The 22281-nt window shown below is 38.5% G+C and overlaps 1 long non-coding RNA gene across 1 annotated transcript; it reads right to left on the reverse strand.

Moving 5' to 3' along the window:
* Nucleotides 1–8756: 8756 nt before the first annotated feature.
* Nucleotides 8757–20754, reverse strand: LOC113614393 (uncharacterized). The gene is made up of 3 exons (XR_003430608.1): nt 20743–20754; nt 16580–16587; nt 8757–8981 (listed from the first exon to the last, which is right to left on the reverse strand). It is a non-coding gene; the product is annotated as an uncharacterized LOC113614393 (long non-coding RNA).
* Between the last annotated feature and the right edge of the window lie 1527 nt (nt 20755–22281).

Consider the following 22281-nt stretch of genomic DNA (forward strand, 5'->3'; position numbering starts at 1 on the left):
TGTCTCCACTGTGGCTATGCCATTTGTCACTTTTACCTGAACACGTGCAAAATAAAACATCATCTTTCCCCAAAAACCTGGGTTTTTTTTGCATTTCCTATCTTGTGGACTAGAATCACCAACCCACTCACTCATCCAGAGATGTAGAATACAGACTAGAGACATCAATTTAATGTCTCTTTAATCTGTCCTTTCTTTTCTACTCCTTAAGATCCTCATCTCTTTTCTGCTGGATATTACAGTAGAGTCACATATTAGATGGGCTTCCTTCAGTCTGCCCTGCTTCCTCTGCTCCTCCTAACTGCTGCCAGAATGATGTTTCTAAAATGTAAATATCATTTCTCTCCTCTGCTTAAAAATCCTTTTGTAGGGACGAGGGGAAGATGGCGGAAGAGTAAGACGTGAAGATCACCTTCCTCCCCACAGATACACCAAAAATACATCTACACGTGAAACAACTCCTACAGAACACCCACTGAATGCTGGCAGAAGAACTCAGACCTCCCAAAAGGCAAGAAAGTTCCCACGTACCTGGGTAGGGCAAAAGAAAAAAGAATAAACAGAGACAAAAGGATAGGGACGGGACCTGCACCAGTGGGAGGGAGCTGTGAAGGAGGAAAGGTTTCCACACGCTAGAAGCCCCTTCGCAGCCGGAGACTGTGGGTGGCGGAGGGGGGAAGCTTCAGAGCCATGGCGGACAGCGCAGCCACCGGGATGTGCAGGGCAAAGCGGAGAGATTCCCGCACAAAGGATCGGTGCCGACCAGCACTCACCAGCCCGAGAGTCTTGTCTGCTGACCTGCCGGGGCGGGCAGGGCTGGGAGCTGAGGCTCGGGCTTCGGTCGGAGCGCAGGGAGAGGACTGGGGTTGACGGCGTGAACACAGCCTGCAGGGGGATAGTGCACCACGGCTAGCCTGGAGGGAGTCCGGGGAAAAGTCTGGACCTGCCGAAGAGGCAAGAGACTTTTCTCTTCCCTCTTTGTTTCCTGGTGCGCGAGGAGAGGGGATTAAGCGCGCTGCTTAAAGGAGCTCCAGACGGGCGCGAGCCGCGGCTAAAAGCGCGGACCCCAGAGACGGGCATGAGACGCTAAGGCTGCTGCTGCCGCCACCAAGAAGCCTGTGCGCGAGCACAGGTAACTACCCAAAACCCCCTTCCAGGGAGCCTGTGCAGCCCGCCACTGACAGGGTCCCACAATCCAGGGACAAATTCCCCAGGACAACGCACGGTGCGCCTCAGGCTGGTACAACGTCACAGTGGCCTCTGCCGCCACAGGCCCGCCCCGCACTCCGTGCCCCTCCCTCCCCTGCCCCGGCCTGAGTGAGCCACAGTCCCCGAAGCAGGGGCTCCTTTAACCCCGTCCTGTCTGAGTGAAGAACAGACGCCCTCCCGGGACCTACACTCAGAGGCGGGGCCAAATCCAAAGCTGAGCCCCGGGAGCTGTGCGAACAAAGAAGAGAAAGAGAAATCTCTCCCAGCAGCCTCAGAAGCACCGGATTAAAGCTCCACAATCAACTTGATGGACTCTGCATCTCTGGAATACATGAATAGACAACGAATCATCCCAAATTGAGGAGGTGGACTTCGAGAGCAAGATTTATGATTTTTTCCCCCTTTTCCTCTTTTTCTGAGTGTGTATGCTTCTGTGTGAGATTTTGTCTGTATAGCTTTGCTTTCACCATTCGTCCTAGGGTTCTATCTGTCCTTTTTTTAAAAAAAAAATTTATTTCTTAATAATTATTTTTTATTTTAATAACTTTATTTTATCTTACTTTATTTTATTTTACTTTATCTTCATTCTTTCTTTCCTTCCCTCCTTCCTTCCTCCCTCCCTTCTTTCTTTCTTTCCTTTTTTCTTTCTTTCTTCCTTCCTTTCTTCCCTTCTTTCTACTTTTTCTCCCTTTTACTCTGAGCCATGTGGATGAAAGGCTCTTGGTGCTGCAGCAAGGAGTCAGTGCTGTGCCTCTGAGGTGGGAGAGCCAACTTCAAGACACTGGTCCACAAGAGACCTCCCAGCTCCTCATAATATCAAATGCTGAATATCTCCCAGATCTCCATCTCAACACCAGCACCCAGCTTCACTCAACGAACAGCAAGCTACAGTGCTGGACACACTATGTCAAACAATTAGCAAGACAGGAACACAACCCCACCCATTAGCAGAGAGGCTGCCTAAAATCATAATAAGTCCACAGATACCCCGAAACACACCACCAGACGTGGACCTGCCCACTAGAAAGACAAGATCCAGCCTCATCCACCAGAACACAGGCACTAGTCCCCTCCACCAGGAAGCCTACACAACCCACTGAACGAACTTTAGCCACTGGGGACAGACACCAAAAACAACGGCAACTACGAACCTGCAGCCTGCAAAAAGGAAACCCCATACAGTAAGATAAGCAAAATGAAAAGACAGAAAAACACACAGCAGATGAAGGAGCAAGATAAAAACCCACCACACCTAACAAATGAAGAGGAAATAGACAGTCTACCTGAAAAAGAATTCAGAATAATGATAGTAAACATGATCCAAAATCTTGGAAATAGAATAGACAAAATGCAAGAAACATTTAACAAGGACCTAGAAGAACTAAAGATGAAACAAGCAACGATGAACAACACAATAAATGACATTTAAAATACTCTAGATGGAAACAATAGCAGAATAACTGAGGCAGAAGAATGGATAAGTGACCTGGAAGATAAAAGAGTGGAAATAACTACTGCAGAGCAGAATAAAGAAAAAAGAATGAAAAGAACTGAGGACAGTCTCAGAGACCTCTGGGACAACATTAAAGGCACCAACATTCAAATTATAGGCGTTCCAGAAGAAGAAGAGAAAAAGAAAGGGACTGAGAAAATATTTGAAGAGATTATAGATGAAAACTTCCCTAATATGGGCAAGGAAATAGTTAATCAAGTCCAGGAAGCACAGAGAGTCCCATACAGGATAAATCCAAGGAGAAATATGCCAAGACACATATTAATCAAACTGTCAAACATTAAATACAAGGAAAACATATTAAAAGCAGCAAGGGAAAAACAACAAATAACACACAAGGGAATCCCCATAAGATTAACAGCTGATCTTTCAGCAGAAGCTCTGCAAGCCAGAAGGGACTGCCAGGACGTATTTAAAGTGATGAAGGAGAAAAATCTATAAACAAGATTACTCTACCCAGCAAGGATCTCATTCAGATTTGATGGAGAAATTAAAATCTTTACAGACAAGCAAAAGCTGAGAGAGTTCAGCACCACCAAACCAGCTTTACAACAAATGCTAATGGAACTTCTCTAGGCAAGAAACACAAGAGAAGGAAAAGAACTACAATAACGAACCCAAAACAATTAAGAAAATGGGAATAGGAACATACATATCAATAATTACCTTAAATGTAAATGGACTAAATGCTCCCACCAAAAGACACAGATTGGCTGAATGGATACAAAAACAAGACCCATATATATGCTGTCTACAAGAGACCCACTTCAGACATAGAGACACATACACACTGAAAGTAAGGGGATGGAAAAAGATATTCCATGCAAATGGAAATCAAAAGAAAGCTGGACTAGCAATACTCATATCAGAAAAAATAGACTTTAAAATAAAGACTATTAGAAGAGACAAAGAAGGACACTACATAATGATCAAGGGATCAATCCAAGAAGAAGATATAACAATTGTAAATATTTATGCACCCAACATAGGAGCACCTCAATACATAAGGAAAATACTAACAGCCATAAAAGGGGAAATCAACAGTAACACATTCATAGTTGGAGACTTTAACACCCCACTTTCACCAATGGACAGATCATCCAAAATGAAAATAAATACGGAAACACAAGCTTTAAATTCTACATTAAACAAGATGGACTTAATTGATATTTATAGGACATTCCATCCAAAAACAACAGAATACACATTTTTCTCAAGTGCTCATGGAACACTCTCCAGGATAGATCATATCTTGGGTCACAAATCAAGCCTTGGTAAATTTAAGAAAATTGAAATTGTATCAAGTATCTTTTCCCACCATAATACTATGAGACTAGATATCAATTACAGGAAAAGATCTGTAAAAATTACAAACACATGGAGGCTAAACAATAAACTACTTAATAATGAGGTGATCACTGTAGAAATCAAAGAGGAAATCAAAAACTACCTAGAAACAAATGACAATGGAGAAACGACGACCCAAAACCTATGGGATGCAACAAAAGCAGTTCTAAGAGGGAAGTTTATAGCAATACAATCCTACAATAAGAAACAGGAAACATCTTGAATAAACAACCTAACCTTGCACCTAAAGCAATTAGAGAAAGAAGAACAAAAAAACCCCAAAGTTAGCAGAAGGAAACAAATCATAAAAATCAGATCCGAAATAAATGAAAAACAAATGAAGGAAACAATAGCAAAGATCAATAAAACTAAATCCTGGTTCTTTGAAAAGATAAACAAAATTCATAAACCATTAGCCACACTCATCAAGAAAAAAAGGGAAAGACTCAAACCAATAGAATTAGAAATGAAAAAGGAGAAGTAACAACTGACACTGCAGAAATACAAAAGATCATGAGAGATTACTACAAGCAACTCTATGCCCATAAAATGGACAACCTGGAAGAAATGGACAAATTCTTAGAAATGCACAACCTGCTAAGACTGAATCAGGAAGAAATAGAAAATATGAACAGGTCAATCACAAGCACTGAAATTGAAACTGTGATTAAAAATCTTCCAACAAAGAAAGCCCAGGACCAGATGGCTTCACAGGCGAATTCTATCAAACATTTAGAGAAGAGCTCACACCTATCCTTCTCAAACTCTTCCAAAATATAGCAGAGGGAGGAACACTCCCAAACTCATTCTGCGAGGCCACCATCACCTTGATACCAAAACCAGACAAGGATGTCACAAAGAAAGAAAACTACAGGCCAATATCACTGACGAACATAGATGCAAAAATCCTCAACAAAATACTAGCAAACAGAATCCAACAGCACATTAAAAGGATCATACACCATGATCAAGTGGGGTTTATTCCAGGAATGCAAGGATTCTTCAATATATGCAAATCAATCAACGTGATACACCATATTAACAAACTGAAGGAGAAAAACCACATGATCAACTCAATAGATGCAGAGAAAGCTTTCAACAAAATTCAACACCCATTTATGATAAAAACCCTGCAGAAAGTAGGGATAGAGGGAACTTTCCTCAACATAATAAAGGCCATATATGACAAACCCACAGCCAACATCATTCTCAATGGTGAAAAACTGAAAGCATTTCCACTAAGATCAGGAACAAGATACGGTTGCGCACTCTCACCACTCTTATTCAACATAGTTTTGGAAGTTTTAGCCACAGCAATCAGAGAAGAAAAGGAAATAAAAGGAATCCAAATCGGAAAAGAAGAAGTAAAGCTGTCACTGTTTGCAGATGACATGATACTACAAATAGAGAATTCTAAAGATGCTACCAGAAAACTACTAGAACTAATCAATGAATTTGGTAAAGTAGCAGGATACAAAATTAATGCACAGAAATCTCTGGCATTCCTGTACACTAATGATGAAAAATCTGAAAGTGAAATCAAGAAAACACTCCCATTTACCATTGCAACAAAAAGAATAAAATATCTAGGAATAAACCTACCTAAGGAGACAGAAGACCTGTATGCAGAAAATTATAAGACACTGATGAAAGAAATTAAAGATGATACAAATAGATGGAGAGATATACCATGTTCTTGGATTGGAAGAATCAACATTGTGAAAATGACTCTACTGCCCAAAGCAATCTACAGTTTCAATGCAATCCCTATCAAACCACCACTGGCATTTTTCACAGAACTAGAACAAAAAATTTTACAATTTGTATGGAAACACAAAAGACTCCGAACAGCCAAAGCAATCTTCAGAAAAAAAAATGGAGCTGGAGGAATCAGGCCCCCTGACTTCAGACTATACTACAAAGCTACAGTAATCAAGACAGTATGGTACTGGCACAAGAACAGAAAGATAGATCAATGGAACAGGATAAAAACCCAGAGATAAAACCACGCACATATGGTCATCTTATCTTTGATAAAGGAGGCAGGAATGTACAGTGGAGAAAGGACAGCCTCTTCAATAAGTGGTGCTGGGAAAACTGGACAGGTACATGTAAAAGTATGAGATTAGGTCACTCCCTAACACCATACACAAAAATAAGCTCAAAATGGATTAAAGACCTAAATGGAAGGCCAGAAATTATCAAACTCTTAGAGGAAAACATAGGCAGAACACTCTATGACATAAATCACAGCAAGATCCTTTTTGACCCACCTCCTAGAGAAATGGAAATAAAAACAAAAATAAACAAATGGGACCTAATGAAACTTCAAAGCTTTGGCACAGCAAAGGAAACCATAAACAAGACCAAAAGACAATCCTCAGAATGGGAGAAAATATTTGCAAATGAAGCAACTGACAAAGGATTAATCTCCAAAATTTATAAGAAGCTCATGCAGCTCAATAACAAAAAAACAAACAACCCAATCCAAAAATGGGCAGAAGACCTAAACAGACATTTCTCCAAAGAAGATACACAGACTGCCAACAACACATGAAAGAATGCTCAACATCATTAATCATTAGAGAAATGTGAATCAAAACTACAATGAGATATCATCTCACACCAGTCAGAACGTCCATCATCAAAAATCTAGAAACAATAAATGTTGGAGAGGGTGTGGAGAAAAGGGAACACTCTTGCACTGCTGGTGGGAATGTGAATTGGTAAAGCCTCTATGGAGAACAGTATGGAGGTTCCTTAAAAAACTACAAATAGAACTACCATATGACCCAGCAATACCACTACTGGGCATATTCCCTGGGAAAACCATAATTCAAAAAGAGTCATGTACCAAAATGTTCATTGCAGCTCTATTTACAATAGCCCGGAGATGGAAACAACCTAAGTGTCCATCAACGGATGAATGGATAAAGAAGATGTGGCACATATATACAATGGAATATTACTCAGCCATAAAATGAAACGAAATTTAGTTATTTGTAGTGAGGTGGATGGACCTAGAGTCTGTCATACAGAGTGAAGGAAGTCAGGAAGAGAAAAACAAATATCGTATGCTAACACATATATATGGAATTTAAGGGAAAAAAATGTCATGAAGAACCTAGGGGTAAGACAGGAATAAAGACACAGACCTACTAGAGAATGGACTTGAGGATATGGGGAGCGGGAAGGGTAAGCTGTGACAAAGCGAGAGAGAGGCATGGACATATATACACTACCAAACGTAATAGCTAGTGGGAAGCAGCCACATAGCACAGGGAGATCAGCTCGGTGCTTTGTGACCACCTGGAGGGGTTGGATAGGGAGGGTGGGAGGGAGGGGACGCAAGAGGGAAGGGATATGGGAACATATGTATATGTATAACTGATTCACTTTGTTATGAAGCAGAAACTAACACACCATTGTATTGCAAGTATACTGCAATAAAGATGTAAAAAAAAATCCTTTTGTATATCCCCATAATTTTCACATTAGGGGTAAATTTCTTTGCTTGCACACAAACTCTTCATGACGAGGCACCTACCTACTGTAACTTCTTCTATCACTCCTTACCATGCTTCTTCCTCTTAGTCCACATCTATGGATTTAAAATGCTTTAAACATATATACTGTTTCAGACCCTCCTCCATTCAAATGCCTTTTTTTCTTTCTGTTTTCAAGCTAATTCTTACTTACCCTTTCAAAACTCAACTCAAAGGCAGCCTATTTCTGAAATCATAGCATTTATCCCACAGGACTATAATACAGGCACACACAATTTTTTTTTATAAATTGAAGGTTTCTGGCAACCCTGCATCTAGCAAGTTTATCAGTACCATTTTTCCAACAACACGTGCTCACTTCGCGTCTCTGGGTCATATTTTGGTAATTCTCACAATATTTCAAACTTTTTCATTTTTGTTATATTTGTTATGGTGATTTGTGATCAGTGATCTTTGATGTCACTATTGTCATTGCTTTGGAACACCATTAACCCTGCCCATATAAGACGGAGAGCTTAATCAATAAATACTGTACTTGTCCTGATTACTCCACTGACTAGATGTTTCCTTAAGTCTCTCCCTCTCCTCAGGCCTCTCTATTTCCTGAGACACAACAATATTGAAATTAGGCCAATTGACAACCCTACAATGGCTTCTAAGTGTTCAAATGAAAGGCAGAGTCACATGTCTCTCACTTTAAATCAAGAGCTAAAAATTATTAACCTTAGTGAGGAAAGCACGTCCAAAGCCAAGTTAGGCCAAATGCTAGATCTCTTGCACCAAACAGTTAGCCAAATCTGAATGCAAAGGACATGTTCTTGAAAGAAATTTAAAATGCTACTTCAATGAACACACGGATGATAAGAGAGTGAAACAGCCTTATTGCTAATACAAAGAAAGTTTTAGTGGTCTAGATAGAAGATCAAACCAGCCTCAACGTGCCTGTGAGCCAAAGCCTAATCCAGAACAAGGCCCTAACTCTCTTCAATTCTATGAAGGCTGAGAGACGTGAGGAAACTGCAGAAGAAAATTTTGAAGGTAGCAGAGGTTGGCTTATGAGGTTTAAGGAAAGAAGGTGCCTCCATAACATAAAAGTGCAAGATGAAGCAACAAGTGCTGATGTAGAAGCTGCAGCAAGTTATCCAGAAGATACAACTAAAATAATGAATAAAGGTGGTTACACTAAACAATAGATTTTCAATGCAGACAACACAGTTTCCTATTGGAGAAAGATGCCATTTAGGACTTTCATAGCTATAGAGGAGAAGTTAATGACTGACAAAAGCTTCAAAGGACAGGCTGACTCTCTTGGTAGGGGCTAATGCAACTGGTGACTTTCAATTGAAGCCAATGCTCATTTACCATTCTGAAAACCCTATGGCCCTTAAGAATTATGCTAAATCTACCTGTGCTTTACAAATGGAACAACAAAGCCTGGATGACAGCACATTTGTTTACAACATGGTTTTCTGAATATTTTATGCCTTCTGTTGAGACCTACTGCTCAGAAAAAAAAAAAAAAAAGAGATTCCTTTCAAAATATTACTACTCATTGACAATGCACCTAGTCAAACAAGAGCTCCAATGAAGATGTACAATGAGATTCATGTTTTCATGCCTGCTAACACAACATCCATTCTGCACCCCATGGATCAAGGAATAATTTCCACTTTCAAGTTTTATTATTTAAGAAACACATTTCATAAATGTGATTCCCTTAGGAATCTTGTTAAAATGCACATTCTGAATCAGTAGATCTGGGATGGGGCATGAGATTTTGCATTTCTACCAGCAGCAGATGCTGCTGCTGTTCTTTATCGGCAAGACCTTTGAGCTGCAAGACCTAGATACAACCAGATTATCTACTCTTAAATCCTTCTAAGTACTACATTTGAAGTCACAACAAAAAATAAAAGCAGAATTTCAAGGAATTATATGTTGCATATTGGACACTTCTAAATGACAATGACAGAGAGGAGAATTATAATTTAGTCAATCATTATAACAAAATAAATATTTACTGTTTTTATATGGAAATCACCAAAGTATAAAAATAGATTATTCTTGTCTTCAATAGATTTTCTTATTGAAATAAAGAAACACATTTCATAAGGTTATAGCTGCCATAAATAGTGATTCCTCTGATGGATCTGGGCAAACTGAACTAAAAACCTCTAGAAAGGGTTTAAAATTCTAGATGCCATTAAGAACATTCATGATTCATGGAGAGAGGTCAAAATATCAACATTAACAGGAGTTTGGAAGAAGTTGATTACTACAAACTTCATGGATGACTCTGAGGGGTTCAAAACTTCAGTGGGGGAAGTAACTAGATATGGTGGAAATAGGAAGAGAACTAGAATTAGAAGTGGAGCCTGAAGACAGGAATTTACTGTTGCCATCTCATGATAAAACTTTCATGGATGAGAAGTTGGCTTTTATGGAGGAACAAAGAAAGTGGTTACTTGAGATGGAATCTACTCCTGGTGAAGATGCTGTGAAGATTGTTAAAATAACAACAAAGGATGTATAATATTACATAAACTTAGTTGACACAGCAGCAGCAGGGTTTGAGAGAATTGACTCCGATTTTGAAAGAACTTCTACTGAGCAGCGTAAAGTGCTATCAAACAGCCTTGCATGCTACAGAGAAATCCTTCATGAAAGAAGGGACCATCAATGTGGCAGACCTCCTTGCTGTCTTATTCAAGAGACTGCCTCAGCCACCTAACTTCAGCAACCACCACCCTGATCAGTCAGCAGCATCAACACTGAGGCAAGAACTTTCACCAGCAAAAAGATTATGATTTGTTGAAGGCTCAGATGATGGTTAGCATGTTTTAGTAATACAGTATTTTTTTAATTAAGGTATGTATTTTGTTTTTTAGACAAAATACTATTTCACACTTAATAGACTACAGTATAGTGTGAACATAACTTTTATAGGCACTAGGAAACCAAAATATTTGTGTGACTTGCTTTATTGTAATATTCACCTAATTGCAGTGGTCTGGAACCAAACTCACAATATCTCCAACATATGCCTGTAGCTGACTCACAAATCTGTCTCCCCTATTAGACTGTAAATTCCTTCAGGCCTCAACCATATCTGTCTCACTTATCTTACCAGTGTCTAGAACAGTGCCTGGAAAATGTATTCTTCAATACAGAGCTGGTGAATGAATTGTTGAAAGAAGGGATATAATGCATGTGTCACCTTTGGCAAAATTCTTAGACTTTGCAAGGCATTCTCCACACCAGGCAAACATTCATGAAAAATGTATGTGACAGTTTAGGCCAAGTTTCTTCCTCCTAAGAAGATAACATTTAAGGGATATGAGAAGAATCTTTATGAAGATTTTAGAAAGGGTAGAGAAAGAAAGAAAATTTTAATTTATACATATGAAGTCCAGAAATTTTAATATAACAGCTCAAAAGGGGAAAATGAGCACAAAAAGATAATAAGGCAGAATATTTTAAAAAATAATCTTTATGTACATTCCTCCCCTCAGTCACAGAAACACAATATAACACTCAAGAGAATTAGAAGCTTCAAGGAGAAAAGTATGAAAAATGCAAATCACTACTTTATTAGATTAAAAAAACTGTTCCCTAGAGCAAACTCATCATCCCATGCATGAAAAAATGGTGGAGTGGAAGTTTCTGAGCTCTCAGAGCAAGCTTTAGAACTCACCAAGGAGCACTGGCCATAACATTTACTTCCTAGTGATAAGTGGAACCTCTAGGACATCTTCAGAAAAATCATCAGCCCAAGTACATTTTACAGTAGCAGAGCTAGTTCTCTATCTACCTTTATTTAGGTAGATAAAGCAGTATCAAGATTATAGTCACTACTTCAAGAGTGGTTCAGGTAACAGGTACCTTCCACAATAGCAAAGTCATAGTATTCCCTTTCATTAAATACCTGATTATTTTAATTGATGTGTAACAATGTAAAGACAACTAAATTACTTTCACTTTAAAATATTCACTCACCAAATGGATAAAGGGATTGCATATGAATGAAGCCATTTCTATGTAAATTATAAGTGCATCATTTCAATCCAAAAACAGCATTTTTTTTTTACATCTTTATTGGAGTATAATTGCTTTACAATGGTGTGTTAGTTTCTGCTTCATAACAAAGTGAATCAGTTATACATATACATATGTTCCCATGTCTCTTCCCTCTTGCATCTCCCTCCCTCCCACCCTCCCTATCCCACCCCCCCAGGCAGTCACGAAGCACGGTCATGAAGCACCGAGCTGATCTCCCTGTGCTATGCGGCTGCTTCCCACTAGCTATCTACCTTACGTTTGGTAGTGTATATATGTCCATGCCTCTCCCTCGCTTTGTCACAGCCCACCCTTCCCCCTCCCCATATCCTCAAGTCCATTCTCTAGTAGGTCTGTGTCTTTATTCCTGTCTTACCCCTAGGTTCTTCATGACATTTTTTTTTTCTTAAATTCCATATATGTGCTAGCATACGGTATTTGTCTTTCTCTTTCTGACTTACTTCACTCTGTATGACAGACTCTAGGTCTATCCACCTCATTACAAATAGTTCAATTTCATTTCTTTTTATGGCTGAGTAATATTCCATTGTATATATGTGCCACATCTTCTTTATCCATTCATCCGTTGATGGACACTTAGGTTGTTTCCATCTCCGGGCTATTATAAATAGAGCTGCAATGAACATTTTGCAACAAAAAGAATAAAATATCTAGGCACAAACCTACCTAAGGAGACAAAAGACCTGTATGCAGAAAATTATAAGAAACTGATGAAAGAAATTAAAGATGATACAAAAACAGCATTTTAAGTTATCAAATAATAAACATTGAACAGAAGAGAATACTGTTATGCTGAAGTCATTCTATGTCCTAGAAGTTAATGATTATCCCCAGTGATCACTAGTAAGTTAAGTTCAATAGTACTAAAATCCAACAGAGAAGTGAATTTCACTATAATTAGGTGGCAGGAACAGGAATCAATACTTCACATTCAATGTTAACCATACAGGGGTATATAGGAGGTCTGTACCTTCTGCTCAGTTTTGCTTTGAACTTAAAACTGGTCTAAAATATAAAGCCTATTTAAGAAAAGTTAACTATCAAGTTTTATTTTATCAAGATGTTATTTTGTGGTGTGAATAAAATGTTATTCAACAATGCAAACAAATCCATAGGATGGTTAAACTATTTACAATAATTCAATCCTATCTCTCCCATTTGAGGTCTTCAGATGCTTACATTCTACTTTAAGCTACAAAACCTTCCAAAACTGCCTTTTCTGAGAATATTTCCCATTTATAGATCAGTACACCTTCATTTCCAAACAAGCATGCCACAAAATCAACAAAACAAACAAATGGCTGGGCCACAGAGCCGGCACATACATAGATTTCTTCCAGTGCTGCTCACTATTTAAAACATATGGCAACTCTATATCAGAATGAAAAATGGACACATGGTCCACAGTGGTAAAGTTCCCCAAAGCCTTTCTCAGTGAATCCTGTTGTGGCATGAAAATATCAGGTAATTTGCTTACCATCTTATGGGTAGATTCATACTGTTCCTCTTTGGTAGAGAGATGTGTATATATGCATATGTGTCTGTATGTGTGTGAGTGTGTGTCTGGAAGAAAGGGTACAAGTACCTACTACATAATCAAAATAAATTCACACTAGTGGGGAAACTTGAAGTATCTACTCTGGATTATTTTGTGGGACTTGGAATGTAATGGGTGACTATGAACTCTCCTGGGTGTTATCCTTTTCCAAGTAACTGAGACAAGGAGAAATAAACTGCTGGGGGAATCAGGGTAGGACTAGGTTCTGGTGTGAAATCAGTCCCTATGGTTAGGAGAGGAGGTTATTTCAAAGGTGTTCAGAGAAAAGGCACTCTCACTTAGAAAGAACTTAATACACAGGAGCAATAGAGAAGGGCATCCTCTGAAAGACTGAATGGCTGTGATGGTCCTCTCTTGACTATGGAAAAGTCCTGTCTATAAAATAGTTTCCGTTGCCCACCATCTACACTGGAATTCAACATAGTTCCCCAAATCTTCGATTAAAATCTTATAAGCTCATAGAGCTTTATGTGATGCTGATGTGGAGTATCAAGAGCTTGTCTTTCTAAGGGACCCTTCACTGAGGCAGCAGCAACTACTGAAGGGACTGTGCCTAGATGTGCCAGAATGGGACGAGTAGGGAAGGAAGAGGTGGCCGACCTAGGAATCAAAAGCAGCATGGAAGGGCACCTGACACAAATGAGCAACAGTCTGCTGCCACTTCAGGTCACTTCAGGTCACAACAGTCTGCTGCCACTTCAGGTGCCAGAATGGGACGAGTAGGGAAGGAAGAGGTGGCCAACCTAGGAATCGGAAGCAGCATGGAAGGGCACCTGACACAAATGAGCAACAGTCTGCTGCCACTTCAGGTCACAATGAGACCCTCCACTTACTCATCCTTTGGCCACAGGAAGTATTAAAATACTGCAAAGCCAAGGTGCAATTTTCAGCTCAGATTCTGACAAGAAAGAGATTATTTGAATAGAAAGAGAGCAGAATAAAGTCCTGCTGTTTGTCCCTGCCCTCCAGGGAGAACACAGCTGGCTCTGAGAACACAGATATAAGACAGAGCATTGAGGTTAGAAAGAGAGCAGCAGGGCCAGGTAGGCCAACCAAAGCTACTCCTCTGAGAACAAGCAAAGCAGTCAGCCAGGATTTTCAGAGCAGATTAGAGAGAAATGTGGCATTTTGTGGAAATCAATAAGTAAAGATTTTGTATTTAAGAAGACATGGAGTAAAATAAGGGACAAAGTAGTAAACAGTAAACCTGATACAAGCATACAGCCATGGTAGAGACTGTATTTTCCAGTTGCCACCAATCTCCATTTTTGTATAGAATAGAACCCCAGTTCTAGCTAAAAGACAGCATTTCCTAGCCTCTGTTAGAGCAAGCAGTTGCCATGTGACTACTTCTGAAAAATAAGATGTAAACAGAAATGTTGAGTGGGACTCCAGGAAAGCCTAAGGGTAGCTGCCTCCTTTGGAAGGAAATTCCCTGTTATCATTCTTTTTCTCCCAGCTTCTTCCTGTGGTCTGTAACTGGGACACAATGACTAGAGCATCAAAAACCTTCTTAGACTATGAGGTGGCCTCGAAGTTGGAGGCACATGCTAGACACACGGAGAAGCAGAAATTAAGAAAAAAACCTGAGTCCCTAGTGACTATGGGAACATCAAATCCACCCTGTACTATCTACCTCTGGATTCATTTTCATTAAAAAAAATAATAATAAACAATTATGTTATTTAAGTAACTGTTAGTTTAGGTGTTCTGTACTATTCAACTACACCTAATCCTGAACTATATCACAACAATCCCAGCACAGAACCTGTATGACATTAATGCCAGAAGTGAACACCATTGGAAATGGTTGAGGAAAAGAAGAGCACAGACCAGAAAAAAGATGTTAACTTGGGTATATTTTGTTGTCGGTGAGAAATACCTAAATATAGAATTCACAGGCATCGTAATTTACACATAAGATAAATGTATACAGTTTTATTTCAGAACATTGGTTCAGTCATTCTCAACAAATCTTTTTGTCATCTTCATAAAGTTTAGAGAGAAACTCCCCAGTATTTAAAGGAACTGGGACACTGCCTGTCTAACACTATCAAGTGTGTAGTACCCATTACAAGAAAAACAGACCAGCAGCCTTCCTTACACTACACTGATGCTGACAGACTTATTCCTAAGTGTGATACAAGTTACTCAAGTGCCATAGGAAACAATACAACATATAAGGCATGATCTCTTCCCTTAACCTGCTTGCTTACGTTTCATAATGATATATTGGGCATATACTATTCAGGATCCTATATTAGACACAAGAGACAGAAAGGGTAATAAGACAGGTGCCCTGCCCTCAAGGAACTTACAGTTTAGAATGGGACAAAGAACAAGGAAACAGTGTCATAAAGGGAAGGGTCTTAGCTTTCACAGGAAGGAAATGGATTCAACCAGAAGAATAGGAAAACACTTCCCATAAAGCATTAGAAAAGTGCACTTTAGAAAAATGTACTTTAGCTCTCCGGGCAAAGATAAGTAAAGGTACTGTGGAGAATACCCAGGCAGAGAAAGTCATGTGTAAATGTGGGAAGATTTGAGAGAGCAAGGTACATTGAGGATGTAACGGGTTTGTTGAATGTGCTGCTTTTGACGGATATCGTTCTTCTATCACTGAGTTTAATGCACTTCTTTGGATTTTTTCTCAAATGCCAGCCCCTTAATACCACCCTGGGCCAACCTGATAGCTTTCCAGTCACTTTCAGCTCTAAAAATAGTTTTAATTTCAGGTATTAAAAATTCCAGAGCCATATAAATCAAAACTTCAGTCTCATCTAAATGATATCCACACACTGACTGTGTCAACATTTCTCTCTCTAACACTAACTTCTCCCTTGCAACTGCCTGACATGACATCTGCACTTGGATGTCTCAAAGCAGCCTGCTCCCAACCTGTTCCTCCTATAGCAGAACACTTCCCAGTTAATGAGAGTTTCATCCTTTAGTTGCTCATGCCAAAAATCACGCTAGTCTGCCCTGCCTCTCATACCCCACATCTAATCCTCAGCAAATGTGGTTGTCTTGGTTGGTTAGCAAACATTTCTCATCTCTTCCACTCTTAACCCTCTCCCCCTCCCAATATGTCCTTTTTCTGTAGCGCATATTACCTTCTATACATTTAACTTATTTTTATCATTTTAATTTGATCATTTCTCTTCCTCTATTAGGTTATAAGGTCCATAAAGACAAAGATCATTCTTTTTTTGTTCACTGTTGTATTCCGTGTGCCTAGAAAAGTGGCAGGTACACAATAAATTCTCAATAAATATTTATTGAAGGAATGAGTTAAGCATACTTTCTCTCCTCTCCCCAGCTTAATCCCCCAGACCTGTGGTGGGTAGGGAGCTTGGTCCATTTCTTCACTCTTCCTGCTCTATCTCCTCTCCATCCCTCCAAGCTTCCCCAACATAGGGAATAAGGGGAGAAAGGATTAGAAGACAGATGGCAGAGGTTTTCATATTTGGCAGGTATGCTTGTAGTTCTCTCTTGGCTGACCCCAGCTGGATATCAGGCCCTGCACTATGGAGAGCGTTCAAATGCTGGTTGCTTCATGAGATGCTTGGATGTTCTCTAGAGACCATCCCTGGCCTCTGCAGGGTCCTGTGCACTGCATTTGTTCCAAACAGACACATACTCCACAGATCTTTGGCAAACCCTCCAAACTCCTGCTGCTGGAGGTACACTTTCATGCAGAACATATAGCAGGCTTCTCTTCACCCCTGCAGTTCAGTGCTCCCTCTATAACATCCACTTGGCCTATGGGAAACTCCCATATTCTTGCTCTGACAAATGCTTCTTCTACCAGTTGTTGCCTTGTCTTCTTCACATTGGTATTCCAGTCAGCTTCCTGACTTCAAATTCACCAGGGGAAGGCAATCACAAGGCTCTGTGTTCATATGTTTCAAATCCCTAGGGGAGAATTCTTCCAAGAATTCTCTCAACTCTCTGCTCCAGTACATACCAGAGTCCAAGCTAGCAATACACAGTACAGTACACATACAACAAGAGATATGAATTCCCCTCTTTCAGACAACTCCAACCTCTGTAAGTGATACTTCTGATGACTCCTCATGCGTTTGGGGGAAGTGGATGAAGTCCATCGGATTTCCATGGTGAGAGGAAGGGAAATACCATAGCACCATCGCCACTAGTAATTCTCCTACTTTCCAATAAACTGTCTTTTGCATTTCTAATTTTCTTTTGTATAGGTTGGATGTGGGTGATAGAAAATGATAAGTCACAAACTTACATTATTATGTTTTAGGCTGTTCTATAGAAATGTCTAGCAGCTCTCTTTAGAAGTCGTAAATACCTATTGCCTACTGCCCTTAACTTTGAGGCTTTAGCAGAAATTCTAAGACAAAAGGAAAAGTCCCATTCCACATTCATCAACATAGTTAACATCTGTGTTCACCTCAGTATGGGAGGAAATTAGAGTGGACAGTGGAAAGAGTTCCCAGATATAAAGCTAGATAACTAAGTAGGTGTTAGATCATAAAATATTTCGTATGCCATGGTAGGAAATTTGGACTTTAAAAGTATTTCAGAACCAATGAAAAATTTTAAGCAGGAAAGTGATAAGGTCATATTTGCATTTTAGCAAATATATTTTTGGCTGCATGAGGGAGAATGGATTAAATGTGAACAATGCTGGAATCCAACCAGCTGTGGAAAGTTGTAGCAGTAATCCAGGCAAGAGGTGATCAAACCTTGAGCTAAGGAAAGACGTCAAAAAGTGGCAGAGAACAGAGATATTGAGATGGCACAGAACTTCACATTTACTGTTGAGGAATCAGATGGGAGAGTCACACATGGTGTCCAGTTTGTGCTTAAACACCTCTTTGGATGGTGTTCTACCACTCACCATGATAGAAATCCCGGATGAGGAACAGATTTGGTGTGAAACATGATGAATTCAAACTATTAATGCTAAGAACATTAGCAATACGAGGTAGTAAATGACATAGCAAAGAAATGGCACAGTCCCCAGTGCCATAGTAGTTCAGAGGAAAGGAGAACTGGTTCAATGTCGGGGGAAAGGGTTGGTGATAAATGGGCATCTCTCTCTCTCTCTTTTTTCTTTTCTTTTTAGAATTGAGCACCTTTTCTGTTCCAGGTGATTAACATATATTCATTTAATTTAGTCCATTCAAGAACTCTATGGAAGATAAGTTGTTATCTGCCACTAGTGTGATGAGAAATCTGAATGTTGAAGACCAGGAGAAAACCTCTGGCTGAATCTGGGTAGGATCATATTGACTTTATAAATCAAATAGAACTTTTAGGGAAAAATAATATTTTTCCCTAAATATGTGAATCTGAAATTATGACCTATAAAATCTCTGAAATGTTTTTACCAGAGAATGGTACAAAGAAGGCAATGGTACAAAGAAGGCAATATTACTTCTTCTCCAAAACCAGTCTGATTCTTTTTGACTTCTATATAAAGCACATTAACCTATAAAGCATTAACTTTTAAAAAATATAACCAATATAAAAATGAGAATATGGCACTAACTATGAGCAGAGATATTTTATTCCCTTTTCCCTGTGAAGTTTTCATTAATTCAACTAATAATAAAAATTAAAAGGACTCCTGTTGGCTATATCCAGTGCCTTATAATGAATGCTTTTTCACATTGCCGAACAATGCTTTCAATGGCAATCCAGATTATCCCATGGAAATGGAATAATGAGGAAGGCAGCAGAAGTCTATTACTTGTATCTTAACAAAAAAGAAGTATCAGATATGATACTGATACAGTAACCCCGGTAAATCCAACTGCTTGAGACAACCAATTTCTAAATTGGCTACCAGACTCAGCTAGGATTAAGAATTTGTTGATAATACAAGTTTTTTTTTTTTTTTTTTTTTTTACATCTTTATTGGGGTATAATTGCTTTACAATGGTGTGTTAGTTTCTGCTTTATAACAAAGTGAATCAGTCATACATAAACATATGTTCCCATATGTCTTCCCTGTTGCGTCTCCCTCCCTCCCACCCTCCCCATCCCACCCCTCCAGGCTGTCACAAAGCACCGAGCCAATATCCCTGTGCCATGCGGCTGCTTCCCACTAGCTATCTACCTTACTGCGTTTGTTAGTGTGTATATGCCCATGACTCTCTCTCGCCCTGTCACAGCTCACCCTTCCCCCTCCCCATAACCTCAAGTCCATTCTCTAAGAGGTCTGCGTCTTTATTCCTGCTTTACCCCTAGGTTCTTCATGACATTTTTTTCTTAAATTCCATATATATGTGTTAGCATACGGTATTTGTCTTTTTCTTTCTGACTTACTTCACTCTGTATGACAGACTCTAGGTCTATCCACCTCATTACAAATAGCTCAATTTCGTTTCTTTTTATGGATAATACAAGTTTTTAATGTTTTTTACCTAAAGTTCCCTGCAGGGTATTCTTGCTAATGGAGCTAATCAAACTTGTTAGGCCACAATGACAACTACGTTTAGACAGCACTGTGTTTTGCTTGCAGCCTCCATTTTATGTAAGCTGAGTGAAAATATAAAGTTAGGGGAAGACCAGTTGGACAAATACCACAATATATTCAGTATATCTGCTTTCATTTTTTTATATATTGATTTTCTTGCTAAATAAACTTAGCCAATGCACTCACTTCACCACATCTTTCCAATTGGAAAAATATAGGTAATTAATGCCAGTATGTGATATTTCACAAGAATTTAAAATTCTGTTTAAAATATTCCAAAACATCTAGAAGGAACTTTTATCAAGAGAGCATATATCAGTAGAAAGAAAGAAAGTCACATGTCTTCCAATTGCTGTTAAAGACAATTGCTGTTAAAGAACAGGTCTTATATGATGGTTCAAAATGTACTCAAATCCAAATATAATAAAAACAACAATAAAGTAATAAAAACAATGGGAAGTGATTATTCTAACTATTTCAGAAGGTAAATAAGTATATTAGATAGAGCTTCATCTTCCTTGTTTTTGTGCCTTATAGAAAGGTCTCTCCTAAGCTAAGGTACTTTCAAGGAATAGGCTATCACCCAAAGTCTAAAGTTGGTACATAAAAACACTTGTAGTTGAGAAGAGAATTATTTACACAGTCGAGCATCCAAAAAGAAGTTATATCCAGCCTCTCTGCTCTGTATTTCTTCTCTCTGAGCTAATGTAAATGTACAGATGTATATGGTCCTTCTTTTTACTTTTCTGATGCTGTTAACATAAAGCCATGTATTGTTTTAAATGAGTTTATACATTATAACCCTTGTTATTTTCTGGGATGTCAAAAAGTGGACTTGGGACTCACCCTATATGGAAAGTGAGAGAAGGAGAAGAAACAAGTTTTTTACCTAAGCAAGTCCCCTGACTGAAATGGGGAAAACCAAGGGAGGAACAGTTTTGTTGGTGACATGAGAAATCTATTGATGGAGATTTAGATTATTTTGATTTCCCACTGTTAATGACAATATTCAATTAATATGCATATGTGCATATATTATACATATGTGTGTGGGGGCTTTTCTGGTTATATAGAATACATTTCTATAAATAAATTGTAGGTTCACAGTGCATTAGAAATATATTAAGGCTTTTGAGACATGATGCCAAGTTGACTTCTAGAAATAATATAATTACAGTTCTACCAAAAATGTATAAGAATGTCCATTTCCTTGTATCAGAACTCCTGGAATAAATCACAGGTATTGAGATATTCTTTCTTCAATGAAATTTTTTAAAAAAGAACATCCATTTTCTAAAACCATGCACCCTTACCTATTATGATTTTAAATCTTTATCAATTCATGGATTCAAAATGAAATTTTACTGTTTACTTGGTGTTTCTTTGATCACTATAGAGACTGAATATTTTACCCATGTTTTTAATCAAATTGTAATTTTTTTGTGTTTGTACATACATGAATTATTAGTTCATATCTTTAGGATTTTTATAGTGATATGGTATTGTTCTCTGTTAAGTTATATGCTATCTTCATATACTTAAGATAATAATGAGTTATTCACCTCTGCCCCCCACAAAAAAAAAAAACAAGGTGAGATGATTATATGTGGGTATACCCATGTCTGAAAAAAAATATATTAAGTTCTTTCCATATATTCATCTTTTATGTAAGTATCTTCTAAACTACTTCTAATCAATAAAAATATTTTCCAAGGAACAAATTCCATGTAAAGAATTTCTTAAAGTGCTGAAGAGGTAACCTCATAGATATTGACACAAATATTTACAAATGAGGAAACGTGAAAAGCTATTAATATCTTTAAAATCACACAGCTAGTGAGTAACAGAGCCTATGCTTTTATCATTATTGGAAACAAGGACGAAATCCTTGGAAATTATAATTCATCTAAAGAGAGTTAACATTCCCAATTTTCCTACAGAACTGAAATAATTTATTCACTCTAATGTCTCACCTAGAGAAGTTCACATTAAGTCTGACATCCACACTTGTTAAAAGCAGCCCCTAAAGAGGTCTTAATTTGTGAGTTTTTAGAACAAGAGGCTACATGTGTAAATGATTTAAATATGGGAACGATTTTCAACCTAGCATCCATTTTTGAAATTACAGTATAAAGAAGCATATGTGCCAACCGTTCCTGTTAAAACAAGAGAACATAAAATAGGAATATATCCTTTAAATGCTGAGAAATCTGGCAAAGATTCCTAGTGAGTCATAGACAATTGGGTGTGAATATTGCCAGTGATTCATAAATTGTAAAGGCTTGGGAGTATACTGCCAGATGGGCAAAATAAGTAAAAAGAAGCAAAACTGGCAAGACTATAAGTGATAACCACATTCAGGAGATGGAATCCTGCCCCAGAATTAAGGATTGCTATATAGTACTCATAAATTTTGGAGGAATCATCTGTCGAGATATGTACCATAGGAGAAATTACATCAGCTAGAATTTGGGAGTAGGCACTAAAACACATGGAATAACTAAAGGTTAAAAAGAAAATTCTCACGAAAGAGAGACTGTGTAAGAATATCTCTCAAGAAAATATTTTTCACTGTACAAGTCAATGGTGCCCAAGCACTTTCTTTAAAAAGAAACAA

This window comes from Aethalodelphis obliquidens, unplaced genomic scaffold (genome assembly GCF_003676395.1).
Source record: "Aethalodelphis obliquidens isolate GAN/ISIS:26980383/991018 unplaced genomic scaffold, ASM367639v1 scaffold95, whole genome shotgun sequence".
In the NCBI taxonomy this organism is placed as follows: domain Eukaryota; kingdom Metazoa; phylum Chordata; class Mammalia; order Artiodactyla; family Delphinidae; genus Aethalodelphis; species Aethalodelphis obliquidens.